The sequence below is a fragment of the Mobula hypostoma genome, chromosome 25 (genome assembly GCF_963921235.1).
Source record: "Mobula hypostoma chromosome 25, sMobHyp1.1, whole genome shotgun sequence".
Taxonomy (NCBI): Eukaryota; Metazoa; Chordata; class Chondrichthyes; order Myliobatiformes; family Myliobatidae; genus Mobula; species Mobula hypostoma.
Window position 1 is genome coordinate 18,134,339 of NC_086121.1, and position 14,773 is coordinate 18,149,111.

At 40.4% G+C, this 14,773-nt stretch overlaps 1 protein-coding gene across 4 annotated transcripts in view; it reads right to left on the bottom strand.

Moving 5' to 3' along the window:
- kcnab2a (potassium voltage-gated channel subfamily A regulatory beta subunit 2a) overlaps positions 1-14,773 on the bottom strand; it is a 315,221-nt gene that overhangs the window by 256,208 nt on the left and 44,240 nt on the right. Inside the window, exon 1 of one of the 4 annotated variants that reach the window (XM_063032964.1) lies at positions 5,675-5,900. The exons of 2 other annotated variants lie outside the window; for them this stretch is intronic. The gene's annotated coding sequence lies outside the window, so the exon portion shown is untranslated. Of the gene's footprint in view, positions 1-4,532; positions 4,554-5,674; positions 5,901-14,773 lie in introns of those variants that run through there. One more of the 4 variants, XM_063032965.1, reaches the window with a different exon arrangement.

Sequence of the window (14,773 nt, forward strand, 5' to 3'; positions counted from 1 at the left end):
AGTCCTGACGAAGGGTCTCAGCCTGAAACGTCGACTGTACCTCTTCCTAGGGATGCTGCCTGGCCTGCTGCATTCACCAGCAACTTTGATGTGTGTTGCTCAAAAAGATCTATTTATTTTTGTTTGCAAAGACTTGCTTTGCACAAGTCACTTAATTGCCAATATGTCATGATATTAGGTAACAGTAGGCTTAAAATGTTTTTTTTTAAATGCAACTTTCTCTCTCAGAAGAGAGAGAACTTGCTTTCCTACAGTAACAGCTCACTTGGTGTTAGTTCCATAAACCTGCAAAGCACATCAAAAACACAAATGTTCTATTTCACTTTATGGGTCTGAAACAGCCACATAAATTGAATAGCTTTTCTCCAGTTAAGCAATTTTCAAAAAAACTACCAAGAAGAAAATAGTTTACAGTTATTGCAATTGGCTGCTGAGAATATAATTAAAAAATCAATTAAAATCACAAGTTATACACTCATAAAGCAATACTACAAGGAAACTGACTCTTCATCATCCCTTCTCTTCCCAATTGCTTATGCTTAACCCATAACCCTCCAAGCCTTTCCCCTCCATGTACTTATCCAAATAGCTACTAAATGTTGCAACTATACCCACCTCGACCACTCTTCAGGCAATTCATTCAAGATACTTTCCACCCTCTGTGTAAAGAAGTTCTCTCTCGCAGGTCTCTTTTAAATCTCTTCCTTCTTATCTTGTCTTTGCACTCCCTACTTTTGGACTCACACCCTTGGGCAAAAGACAATGACCTTATTCATACCCTTGATAATTTTATAAACTATGAGGTTACCCCACATTTTCCTATGCTACAAGCAGTAACTCAGGCCTCTAGTCCGGGCAGCATCCTCATAAATCTGTTCTACACTCTCTTCAGCGTGATGATATCTTTTCTATAATATCATCAGCATCATTCTGTGCCATATTTTGTGATGTGGGTGATCATGGTCTTCCATCTGTCTTTAATCTGACAAATTCTAATAAGCTCTTCAAAACCTTTGCCAGTCCACCCCTTGACGTAACTCAAGAATGTCATGCGCTGTCGATGGTGACTTTTTCTTCCATTAATATTTCCTGTTACTGCAAGATGTTCACGCTTCTCTTTCCTCCGTACATGTCCCAGAAATTCCACCAGTTGTTTCCTGATTGATGACATCAGCTCTCCTCTTATTCCAGCTTTTCACAACACTTCCTCATTTGTTACTCTGTCCTTCCATATTTTCATCATTCTTCTCAAAAACCAAATTTTTATAACAGGGTGACTAAAACTGTACACAATACTCCAAGTGTGGGCTCACCAATGACTTACTCTGTATGTAACTGTATCATAATGTCTGTACTCCTAAACTCCACGTCCTGACTGATGAAGGTCAGCATAATAAATGCCTTCTCCACCACTCCCTCTAATTTCTCAGCGGATTTCAGCAAACCATACTCCCAGGTCCCTCTGCGGCACAACATACATCAGTGCCCTTCCATTCACTGCACAAGTCAAATGTTGAAAATGCATCACCTTACACTTATTTAGGTTGAAAACCACTTGCCATTCCTCAGCCCATCTCCCTGAATGATCAAGATCTCTTTGTAATTCATTGCAATTTGCTTCACCATCAATGAGATTCCCCCAAATTAGTATCATCAGCAAACTTGCTAATCATGCCAGGTACATTCACATCAGAATCACTTACATAAATAATGAATAACACAGATCACAACACTGACCCAATAGGGCAGCCCCTAGTCACAAGTTTCCAGTTGGAGAACTGACCTTCAACCATCACGCTCAGTTTCGTCTTATTGAGCCAATTCTGAATCCACCTCACTGGCTACCCCTGAATCCCACATGGCTTAAACTTCCTGATCAGTATGCCATGCAAGCCCTTGTCAAAGTCCTTACTAAATTTCATAGAGACAACATCCATTGCCCTATCTTCATCTATCCTCATCACTGCCTCTTTAAAAACTCCAAAAGATTCATCAGACATGACCTCCCACTACAAAACCATATCGACTATTTCTGATCAGGCCTTGACTGTAGATGGTAGATCTTGTCCTTTGGAATTCCCTCCAGTAACTTTTCTACAACGGGTCAAGCTCACCAGTCTATAACTCCCTACTACCCTTTTTAAACAATGGAACAATATTAACCACTCTCTAATCTTCTGGAATTTTATCACTAGCTAAGACAAAGCAAATATATCCACTAATAACTCCTCAATTTCTTCCCTGGCCTCCACAGGGTCTAGAGATGAATTTGGTCAGGTTCCAGGGATTTGACCATCTTAATGTGCTTCATGGCTGCAAATCCCTTCTTCCTCATAATATCCACGTCAAAGTCAAAGTAAAATTTATTATCAGCATACATACATGTCACCACACATGTGTGGTGGTGTGTTGTCACCACACACAACCCCGAAAATCTTTTTCTGTGGGTATACTTCGCAATTCTACAGAACAGTAACTGTAAACAGGATTAATGGACAGCAAACTGTGCAAATGGAGAATATAAATAAATAATAATAAATAATGAGCATGAAATATCAAGATAAGAGTGTCCTTAAATGAGTGTAGTTATCCCCTTTTGTTCAAGAGCCTGATGGTTGAGGTGTAGTAACTGTTCTTGAACCTGGCGGTAAGAGTCCTGAGGCACTTGTAACTTCTACCTGACAGCAGCAGTGAGAAAAGAGCATGGCCTGGATGGTGAGGATCTCCAACAATGGATGCTGCTTTCCTATGGCAATGTTTCATGTAGATGTGCTCAAAGGTTAGGAGAGTGCATGATGCACTGAGAACCTTACATAGAATTTTCTGCTCAAAAGGCATCAGTGTTCATCATGCAGCCAGTCAGCACACTTTCCACCACACACCTACAGAAGTATTCATAGGTTCTAAGACCTATTTCCCTAATTTTTTTGGCATCTATGATGTTCTCCTTGGTGTACACTGAGGAGAAATAGACATTAAAAATCTCAGCCACCTCCTCTGGCTCCAAACCTAAGCAGTCCTGAATGTCTTTAAGCAGACCCAGCCTCTCCGTAGTCACACTTATACTGTGAATATGAGCCTCTTGGGATTATCTTTAACCCTGCCTGCCAAATCCTTCTCACACTTTTTTTTTGCCTTCCTGATATCTCTCTTAAGCCAACTCTCAAACTTTTTATATTTGTTGTGGGATTCACTTGTATCCAACTGCCTAAACATGATGTACATTTCCTTCTTTTTTCTGACCAGAGCCTCAATATCTTTCATCAGTCAGGTTCCGTGAACTTGATATATCCACCCTTCACCCCATCAGGAATATGCTACCCCTCGACTCTTGATATAACCCTTTTAAATGCCTCCTACTTACCAACTGTTCTTTGCCTTTAAACAGAGTTGCCAAGTCTACCCCAGCTAGATCCTGTCCAATGTCCACAAAGTTGGCCTTCCTTCAGTTCAGAACTTTAACCTGGGGATCTGTTCGACCTTTATCCATAAGTATTTTAAAACAAATGGAACTGTGGTCAATGCGCTCCCCAAATGCCACCTCAGTTACTTAGCCTGCCTCATTCCCTCAGGGAAGGTTCCAGCATTGCTCCTTCCTGAGTAGGTTCCTCTATAACAGTGTCAAGAAACTGCTTTGGACACCGTACAAATTCTGCCCCTTTGCACTCTGAGTGGCCCAGATGATACTGGGAAAATTGAAATCTCTCACTAGCACCACCCTACTATTCTCACGACTGTTTACAATTTCTCAGCGCATCCACTCTTCAAGTACCCAACGACTATTGGAGGTCTATAGCACAACATTACCGACCAACCCTTTCTTATTTCTAAATATATCCTCGCTAAATGGTTTCTCAAGAATATCTCCTCTAAGCAATGCTGTTATAGCCTCCTTATCAAAAAGGCAACACCCGTCCACTCCTACCTGTTCCTCTGTCATGACTAAAGCATCAGTATTTGAGCTGCCAGTCCTGCCCATCTCTCAGCCACGTTTCTGTTATGGCCACAAAATCCCAGTCCTGAAATCTATATGCTCAGTTTGTCTGCCCTACCATTAGTTTACAGGCATTGAAATAGATTCAATTTAAAGCAGTGGTCCTATCTGCCTTTTTATTGCAACCTTGATGGCTATCCTGATTGCTAGGCTCACACCCTTAGGGTGCTGCACATACCCTTGTATTCTCACTGACTTCACTCTCTAGACCCACCCCCTGCCACCCTAATTTAAACACTCTCTGGTGGCAATAGCAAATTCCCCCACTAGAATATTGTATCCTCCCCCCAGCCCCCAATTCAAGTGCAACCTGCCTCTGTTGTACAGGTCACCTCTACCACAGAAGTGAACGTATTCATTGGTCTTATCTTTTTATTCCTGGGCTCACTAGCATGTGGCACCAGATGTAATCAAGAGATCACTACTTGAGTCCTAAAATTTAATTTCTTACCCAGCTCCCTAAACTCATTCTGCAGCTCACCCCTTGTTCTGCCTATGTCATTTCTACTAATGCGTACAATGACTTCTGACTACTCACCCTCCCCCACAAGAATTTTATGCAGCTGCTCAGAGACATCCTAGGCCCTGACACCTCTCCTGTGCACAGAGAAACTTCAGTCCGTTTCCTTCACTACTGACGTATCACACTAAATGACTGTACTCTTTCCTCTGAGCCTCAAAGCCAATCACAAGTCACAGAAACCTGACCACTGAAAGAACATCCTCCTCAACAGTATTCGAAGAGGTATACCTATTTGTAAGGGAAATGGCCAAAGGGCAACTCTGCACTGACTGCCTACTGCTCGCTCTTCTCTTATTATCAGGATAGCAACTTCAGGACAGTAACCCAATACAAACTTTGGCCCTCCCGACAATTTTCCATAATACAAGATAAACACTTGTTTAAAATTCAGTCACTTCACATTGGAAACTATAGTTGAGAATGTTAAACATTACACTACAGAGGGAGGGAGAAGACAACTGCTATTAAAAACATCCCTCTTGATGAAGAGACTGGCTGAGAGACTGAAGCTACATGGAGACAAAACTCTAATAGTTAAGTAATAAACAGAAAGAAATTATTAAACTAATTTGAATGAAATCATGGTATATTGTTAACACTCATGACTGAAGACATTAAGAGCTCAAAACACACATAAGCACATGCATGCTTATGATTGTCCAGTAGAATGCAACAGGAGATGAAAAATTATTCATCAGACTGATCATAATGTTAGCAGAATTTCTTTAACTGCACAACAGCGAAAAATTGCAATGTCAAATCCAGCAGAACCTGGTTTTTGCCAAATTATGTAAGCACGTGCTATTCCATGCAAATGAGTTAAAGCAGAAGAGACGATCTCTCATTTGTTTTGTTTCTTAGATATCCTGAATATCAATAAAAATATATATTACTGGAGCAAAATCTTCAGAAGCAATTGGCAAGATACAACAAAATAAAATGTGGTACTGCATAGCGGAACATTCCTGGAGTGATGGCACTGCCTCTGCTGTAATATACATAAATGTCTGGCTATGCAGCAAAAATAACATGCATTCCCTCGACAGAGCTCATGCTGCATTGCATCTGTTACTCAGAATAATCTCAAAGCAAGTCCTACAAAAATGATCTATAACAGCATCAGCAATGAAAAACACTCTCTACTAAACACATCCTACCTTTACTGCTTCACAGTTGAATATGCAGATATGATTTCCGTAGGGAAGGTTACCCTGCTGCCAAGGTGTCAAGGGGGAAAAGAAAGCAAATAAAAACCATTCAGGAAGGGAGAGAACAAATAAAAACAGAGACAGAGATGGGAGCAAAGAGAAAAAAAATGAACGAGAGATAGAAAGGGACAAAGAGAATTTTAAAAAAGAGTCAGAGATACACTGCAAAAGGTGCTAAGCACAGCCTCTGCATGTTTTAGCACAGTCAGCATTGAGGAAGGACTACTACTCTACGGGTTCTACGGTGGAGAACGATAGAAATCAGCTGATCACAAGTTTCACTGGCCAAGCAAAATCCATTTAACTTCAAGGTTTAAAAAAATGCTTTTACTGCAGTAGAACAATTTCCACTATATATAAATCTGACTCATCAACCAAATAACTGCAAGACATAATATCTGTGATATAATTTATTCCACCCATCTAAAAACTTAATGTTCCCATATAAACAAACTGGATATTGAACAAATTACTAAATGGATGTGTATGCATTTCTAAAAAGAGTATGACTTTACTCATTTGACATTCAAATGCATTAAAACCAGCCTCCTCAACCACAAAAGTTACGAACTCTTATTATGGACTCTCCACCAGTACAAACAATTAGAAAAACCACAGTGCATATATACATTCAATCATTCAATAGATTACAATAGGAGATGCTCTAAGACATGAGGTTATTAGACTAGTCACAATAATAACATGGAATTTTTTACAGCACTACAGCGAATGAATCTGATAGTTGTTGCCAAAAAATGTATGCTAATGAACAAGGCCAGTTAGGAAGATTTTATTTTCTACACATTCTTAAATATCTACATGACCTTATTAATAATTTAACATTACAGTGGAGCATAATCTTTGGATCCAATGAGCAAGTAACAAAGCAGAACATTTTATGGATAGACCTGGAATGGTGAAATTACCTCTGCTGTAATATACAATTATGTTTGATTTCTCTGACACCTGCTTTTCCAGCACAGAATTTTCAGAACCAGCATAAAAATTGTAATTTTAATCCTTTCAAAACTCCATGTATCAATAGAGAATGCAGAAGAAAATGTTTCACTAGGCTACATTAACAATATTTTCTACCTCACCTCCACCAGCCCCCAATTGCTTCCTGTAAGGCATCTTTTCTAATTTCCCAGTTTTCCACCCTATCAGAAACAAACTTAATATCATCAGCTATGTCGTGAAATTTGTTAACTTTGCAGCAGCATTACAATGCAATGCATGATAAATATAGGAGAAAAAACTGCACAGTAACTATATATGTACAGTATATTAAATAGTTAATTAAGATAAGTAAACAGAACTTTTTTTTTAAAGTAGTGAAGTAATGTTTATGGATTCATTGTCCATTTAGAAATTGGGTGGCAGAGGGGAAGAAGTTGTTCCTGAATCGCTGAGTGTGTGCCTTCAGGCTTCTGTAGCTCCTTCCTGATGGTAACAATGAGAAGAGGGCATGTCCTGGGTGGTGGGGGCTCTGATGATGGAAGCTGCTTTTCTGAGGCACCGCTCTTGAAGATGTCTTGGATACTATGGAGGCTTGTACCCATGATGGAGCTGACTAATTTTACAACTCTCTGTAGCTTGCTATGATCCCGTGCATTAGCTCCCCCACCAGCACACCAGACAGTAATGCAGCCAGTCTGAATGCTCTCCGATGCTAATATTAAAATGCAAATATCTGGGCGACAGGGTGGAAATATGTCTCTACCAAAGGACACTCTCCGCTAGCCTGCAGGTCACCTTTGAACAAGGTGTAGCATCTGCTTAGCCCCAAATCCGGGTCACGTGAAGCCAAGGGAGCAGGTGGCGTATGGTCATATGAGCAGTTGGTGCATATCACAAGTCCGGTTATGCAACCACTGACACCAAGCAGGCAATCTCTGAAGAGTATTGATAATGGCTGGGGTCACCTGTCTCGTACAGACACTGTCCAGAAGATGGCAATGGCAAACCACTTCTGCAGAATTTGCCAAGAACAATCATGGTCATGAAACCATGATCGCCCATGTCATACAACAAGGCACATAATGATGATGAATATTAAAAATCCTGGAATATTGTGTTCGCCTTGTTATAGGAAGGATGTGGATCTTTTAGAGAGGGTGCTGAGGAGATTTACCTGGATGCCTGGACGAGAGGATGTTTCATGAAGATAGGTTAAGTGAGCTAGGGCTTCTCTCTTTAAACCGAAAGATGAGAGATGACTTGATAGCGGTGTACAAGGTGATAAGAGACACAGCTAAAGAACTTATCCCAGAGCACAAATGTCTAATACAAGAGGGCATAATTGTGAGGTGACTGGAGGAAAGTATGGAGGGATGTCAGAGACAAGTTCTTTGAACAGAGGGTGGTGGGTGCATGGAATGTATGCCAGAGGTAGTGGTAGAGGCAGATACATTAGGCATAGTCATACTTTATTGATCCCAGGGGAAATTGGTTTTTGTTACAGTTGCACCATAAATAAAAAATAGTAATAGAACCATAAATAGTTAAATAGTAATATGTTCTATTACTATTAGGGCCATTTAAGGCAGTCTCAGATACTGGATAATAGAAAAAAAAGGCTATGTAGGACGGAAGGGTTAGATTGATCTTAGAGTAGATTAAAAGGTTGGTACAATATTGTAGGCCGAAGGGCTTGTACTGTGCTGTAATATTCTATGTTCAGTATACCCTTCCACCAGAGACTGTAGAAGAGGGAGTGAGTGGGGCCATGTGTTGCAGTGTTGATGCTCTGCTCTCATCTTTTCTCTTCCTCCTAGAGAGGAAGATAACACCCCCTGCTCATTAAGCCACTATTACACTCAAAAAGGATCACTCCATACTGCTTCCAAAAACTAAAGCGTGATGTTACAACAAAAAGCATCTCATTCCCTGCCTCTTCCTTCCAGGTCACTTTTTGGTTCAACCAAACCACTTCCTACAGGATTTCACCATTTAGCCACAGAGATCCATTCTTTGAACCTTTCCATCTCCAATGCCCAGGCAGCCCACACTTTCTTTCCAGGTGAAGCAATGATTTACATGTACCTTTCAATTTTCCTTTCAGCATTTTCTGTTCATGATGCGGTCATTTTCACATTGGGTAACTAAACTTCAATTCCATGTTCACCTTGCAGAACATCGGCATTCCATTTACAAATGTTATCCTGAGCACCTGGTTGCCTGCCACACAAATTCAACATCCCACTTCCGCTCTGACCTCGCTGTCCTCTGCCTTCTACACTGTTCTACACTGTCCATGCATCACCTTATTCTGGTTTCTTCCCCCTTCCTTTCCAGTGTTGTTGACTGGTCTCAGCCCAAAACTTCAACTGTTTATTCCTTTCTGTAGATGCTGCCAAACCTGCTGAATTCCTTTAGCATTTTTTATATGTTACAGTGTTCTAATGAAGCTCAAATAACAGCACATCTTCTGCTCAGCCATATTATAGACACCCAGACCAAGAGTGCGGCAGTTCCTGTTTTTTATTTTAGATCTCCATTCTCAACACAATTTTTCTTGTGATTTCAGATAATGATTCCATCTCGAACTCTTTCCTGAATGCCTCCTCTCATGTTTGTTCACAGTAACAGACAGGCTGTTGTTAATCGATTACAGCTCGGCATTCAACACCATCATCCCCTCAGTAATAATCACCAAACCTCTAAACCCGGGTCTCTGTACCTCACTCTGAAACTGGATTTTTGCCTTCCTCAATAGCAGACAACAGTCGGTACAGATTGGTAATAACATCTCTTCCTCATTGACTATCAACACAGGAGTGCCTCAAGGACACATGCTTAGCCTAGTGCTCTACTCTCTTGACTATGTCATAAAGCAAGTCTCAACTGCCATCTACAAATTTTCAGATTACGTGACTGTTGTTAGTGAAATCTCAAATGGCAACGAGGAGGCTTTAGGAAGGGGAAGTCAGGAGAACACACACGAATCCTCAGTGAGGAGTCAGTTGTGGAAAGGGTGGTCCTGATTGTCAACATTTTGGAGGATCTATCCAGGGCCCAATACATTGATGCAATCGTAAGGCCAGAATTAGGCCATTCAGCCCATCGCGTCTACTCTGCCATTCTATCATGACTGATTTATTATCCCTCTCAACCTCGTTCTCCTACCTACTCTCCCAATACTTTGATGTCATTACAAAATCAAGAAACTGTCAACCTCCGCTTTAATGGTTTGGCCTCCACAGCCACCTGTAGCAATGAATTCTACAGATTCAACACCACATGGCAAAAGAAATTCCTCCTGAGCTCTGTTCCAAAGGGACATTCTTCTGTTCTGACGCTATGCCCTCTAGTCCCAGTCTGTCCCACTATAGGAAACACCCTCTCCACATCCACTCTATCTAGGCCTTTTAATATTCGATAGGTTTCAATGATGGATGGTGGGGTGAAGATGCGTCTCTACCAAAGGAGGTGCAAGGCACTCCTTCCCTCTGCAAGCTTGTAGGTCACCCTTGGGCAAGGTGTAGCACCTGCTTAGCCCCCTGACCAGGGTCATGTGAAACCATGGGAGTAGGTGGTGGATGGTCGTATGAACAACTGGTGCACATTACAAGCCTTGATTATACGTCCACTGATGCCAGGCAATCTGTGAAACGTATTTAAAATGGTTGGGGTCACCTGTCTTGTAAAGACACTGCCCAGAAGGCAGCAATAGAAAACCTCTTCTGTAGAAAAATCTGCCAAGACTAATCATGGTGAATAGACCATGACCGTCCATGTCACACAACATGGCACATAATGATAATGACGAGGCTTCAATGAGATTCCCCGCATTCTTCTAAACTCCAGCGAGTACAGGCCTTGAGCCATCAAACACTCCTGGTATGTTAACCCTTTCATTCCCAAGATCATTCTTGTAAACCTCCTCTGGACAAGTTGTCCACGAAGAAGGCACATCAGCAGCTCCTCTTTGTAAGGAGTTTGAGGAAATTCAGTACATCACCAAAGACACACGAATTTCAATAGACATACAGTGGAAAGCAGTCTGACTGGTTGCATCACGGTCTGATATTAAAGCTTCGATGTACAGGATTGCAAGAGGTTGCAGAGGGCTGTCAACTCAGCCAGCTCAATCTCAGGCATAAGCCTCCCCACCACTGAGCACGCCTTCAAAAGGTGCTGCCTTACTGTCACCAGGACCCTCACCTTCTGCGATATGCCCTCTTCTCATTGTTACCATCAGGGAGGTGATACAGGAGGCTAAAGACCCACACACAGTGATTCAGAAACACCTTCTTCCCCTCTGCCATCAGATTTCTGAATGCTCCGTGAACCTATGAATACGACCTAGCTTTTCAGTTATTTTTACAGTATTTATTTCGAAATTTACAGCAACTTTTTAGTCTTTGTGGTGTATTGCTGCCCCAAATAACAAATTTCCCACCATATAAGGGTGATTATAAACCTAATTCTGATTCACACCAAGTTTTCATCTCTGATCTTACTCAGTTCTGGTGAAAAATCTTAACTCTAAAATGTTTGTATTCTTTCCATAAATATTGCCTGACATGAACGTCATAATTTACCTGATTGCTGTTTGTAAGTGCTTGCCATTGCTTATGTAACAAGAGTCCTTATCTTCAAGGGAGCAGACAGCCATTATGGGTATAGTGGTGAGGCATCAGTTAGTATACTGAATTAGTCATCCAGCAATCCAAATTCAAATCTCACCAAGGCAGCTGTGAGATTTAAATATAGTTAATAACAAGGAATTTTTGTAAATGGTTATGAGTAATGACAACCACAAGACTAGTTGAATACCATAAAAACCCATTTGGTTTACTTTTGACCTCCAGCAGAAGAAATATGTCATCCTCACGTTAGCTTGACCTATGTGTGATTCCAGATTTCCAACGTGGTTAACACCTAAATGCCATCTGAAGGGTCCACTGAGTCACTCAGTTGAAGGACAATGTCTGGAGTTAACAGTAAGTTGCATATTTGACCTCAGATCTGGAATAATGACTCAGCTTCTTAATTTGTCAGCTCCATCGGTCAATCTGTGAACTCAGCATTGGAAAATTAGCCCACGTCAGGTTGCTATTTGTTAATTACGGACAATATCTATGTCAGGTTGTTGTTTGTTGATTACAACTCAGCGTTCAACACTATCATACCCTCAGTACTAATTAACAAGCTCCAAAACATTGGACTCTGCACCTTCCTCTGCAACTGGATCCTTGACTTACTCATTGGGAGACCACAGTCAGTGTGGATTGGAAATAACATCTTCTCCTTGCCGAGAATTAACACTGGTGCACCACAAGAATGTGTGCTTAGCCCGCTGCTCTACTCTATCTGCACCCACAACTGCATGACTAAGCGCAACTCAAACACCATTGACAAATTCGCCTATGACACAGCTATTGTTTGCAGAGTTTCAGACTGTGTTGAGGAGGCGTATAGGAGTGAGACAGCTCAGCTGGTTGAGTGATCTCATAACAACAACCTTGTACTCAGTATCAGTAAGACCAAGGAATCAGCAGTGGAAAAGGTCAGCAGTTTCAACTTTCTGGCTGTTGACATCCCTGAAGATCTATCCTTGGCCCAACATATTGATGCAATAACAAAGAAGGCATAACAGCGGCTATATTTCATCAGGAGTTTGAGGGGACGTGGTGTGACACCAAAGACTCTCAAATTTCTATAGATGTACTGTGGAGAGCATTCTAAATGGCATGGAGGGGCCAATGCACAGGATCGGAAAAAGCTGCAGAAGTTGCAAACTCAGCCAGCTCTATCATGGGCACTAGCCTCCCCAATATCGAGGACATCTTCAAAAGGTGATGCCTCAAATTGGCGGTGTCCTTCAATAAGAACCCCCCATTACCCAGGACATGCTTTCTTCTCAAGGAGGAGGTGCAAAAGCCTGAAGACACACACTTAATGCTTTAAGAACAGCTTCTTCCCCTCTGCCATTAGACTTCTAATAGACAATTAACTCATGTACACTACCTCTATTTTGTTGGCTCTCTTTTTGCACACTTATTCAATTTAATTTTTAAAAAACATTTCTATTGTAATTTAGTTGTTATATATTGCAATGTACTGCTGCTGTAAAACAAACAAATTTCACGATATGCACCAGTGATATTAAACCTGACTCTAATTCCAATTCTAAAACCTAGTTTATCATTAAAAATGCATATTTTGAGGCTGTGTTACTTGTAAAGAGTTTTATAAGCAAGTGCAAACATTGATGTAGTTCATTGTGAAGTCTTTTGAGAAGACCAAGGCATAAGAATTAAGTTTTTTTTAACATGGCAGGCAATATCCTTTTTTGTAATTGGATAACCATTTATCCTTCTCAGTCTAATTAACTTGCATAGGTAAGTCAACAAAACAAAAGTCCCAAAATATAGTTTAAACTCAAGTGCAAATGATACTGTTAAATGACGTTACAATCATTCTCAGATACAGTATTTAAATTACCAAATTGGGTTATTGATTGGGACTTTTTCAACAATTGCCCATTTTCAACAGCCACTTGGAATGAATCCAAATCTGATTTTGCTTATTAAATTTATACAGTTTTGCTGTGTTAAGCTTCTACAAAGGAGATGCTGATTTGTCCTAGTAAAATTATTCAATGTACTCCGGAGTCAAAGCAGTAAAATTTCCATGTATTTTACTCCACTTGTGGAAATGAAATGGGAAAAAAATAGTAATCAGAATTGTAACTATGGGAGTTTATTGGGCTTGTTGTGAATATTTGCCAAAGGCTTATCCAACTAGACGGGAATGGGTCAAAGAAGAACGGTGTGAATGATAAAGAAAACAAGAGCAAAAGTTAATGAATTATTCTACTTCAGGGCAAAAGCAGAAATAGCATCATTATACTACAAAAAAGACAATAATTTAAAAAGGACTGAAACAAAAACTGTTTCATATATCCCAGAAAACTCAGCCCCAGAGATTTTAGTTTCATTCTTTTACCTCGAGTTTGACATGTTCTTTTGGTGCTTCGTGTAATTTGCTTCATGTTGGTCAGTAATCTTCAGCTCTCCAAAGTGGACCTCCCTCTTACCTTAAGAACTCCCAATTCATCCCAATCTCTCCCTACAGCCTCTCATCATCTCTCAATCTTTTCACTGCAACACAAAATCAACGATCTCAAATGTTCCTACTCACTCATTCTGACCAATCCCCTTTTTGAATGCCCAGTACACCATTCATTAATGATTAATATCATCACCATCATGAAACTTGTTGTGGTCAAACTAATGCTTTATGCAGACTCAATTTAATTGCCTTGCTGCTATAGTCTTTGTCTCCATTTCCAAATTCCAGGAATATTGGATATTAACATTATCCAATCACTTTTAAAAACAAAAACAGGAAATGCTGGAAACATTGAGAATAGGGAAGAAGAGAGAGATATGGGGATAAAATTCTTTCCTAATTCTGGCTAAGGTCTTCGACTTGATATGTTGACTGTTTCTCTTCCCTCAGATGCAGTCTGATCTAATGAGTATTTCCAGAAATTTCTGTTTTCATTTTAGACTTTGGCATCTGCAGATTTTTTTAAAACTGAGTTTCACTCTTTCAAGACATCTTGTTATTTATAACACTCTGGGCACGCAATCATGAGTGCAAAGGGTGTAGATAACACAACCTTGTGGAGCACAAGTGTTGAGAATAATTGTGGTGGAGGTGTTGCTGCCTATCCTGATTAATTCTGGTCTGTTTGTCAGGAGGTGCAAGGATCCAGCTGTTGAGGGAGGTATTGAACTCCCAAGCCTCAGAGTTTGGTGATGAGTTTACTTAGAATTATAATATTGAATACAAAGTTAGGCAATAGTCCAGTGCAGGTGTTTTTACTATCCAGATGTTCCACAGATGAATGTAGGGCCAGGGAGATGGCATCCACCTGTTTCAGTTGCAGGTGAATCGGAGTGGGTCAAAATGTTTCTTTTTTTGTTCGACTTAAACAAATACAGATAAGTCAATGTTCCTAATAGTAAATAATCTATTCCCATATATTTTAACTACAGATCTATTTGCTGGACTCTTCAACAGTTGTGCTTG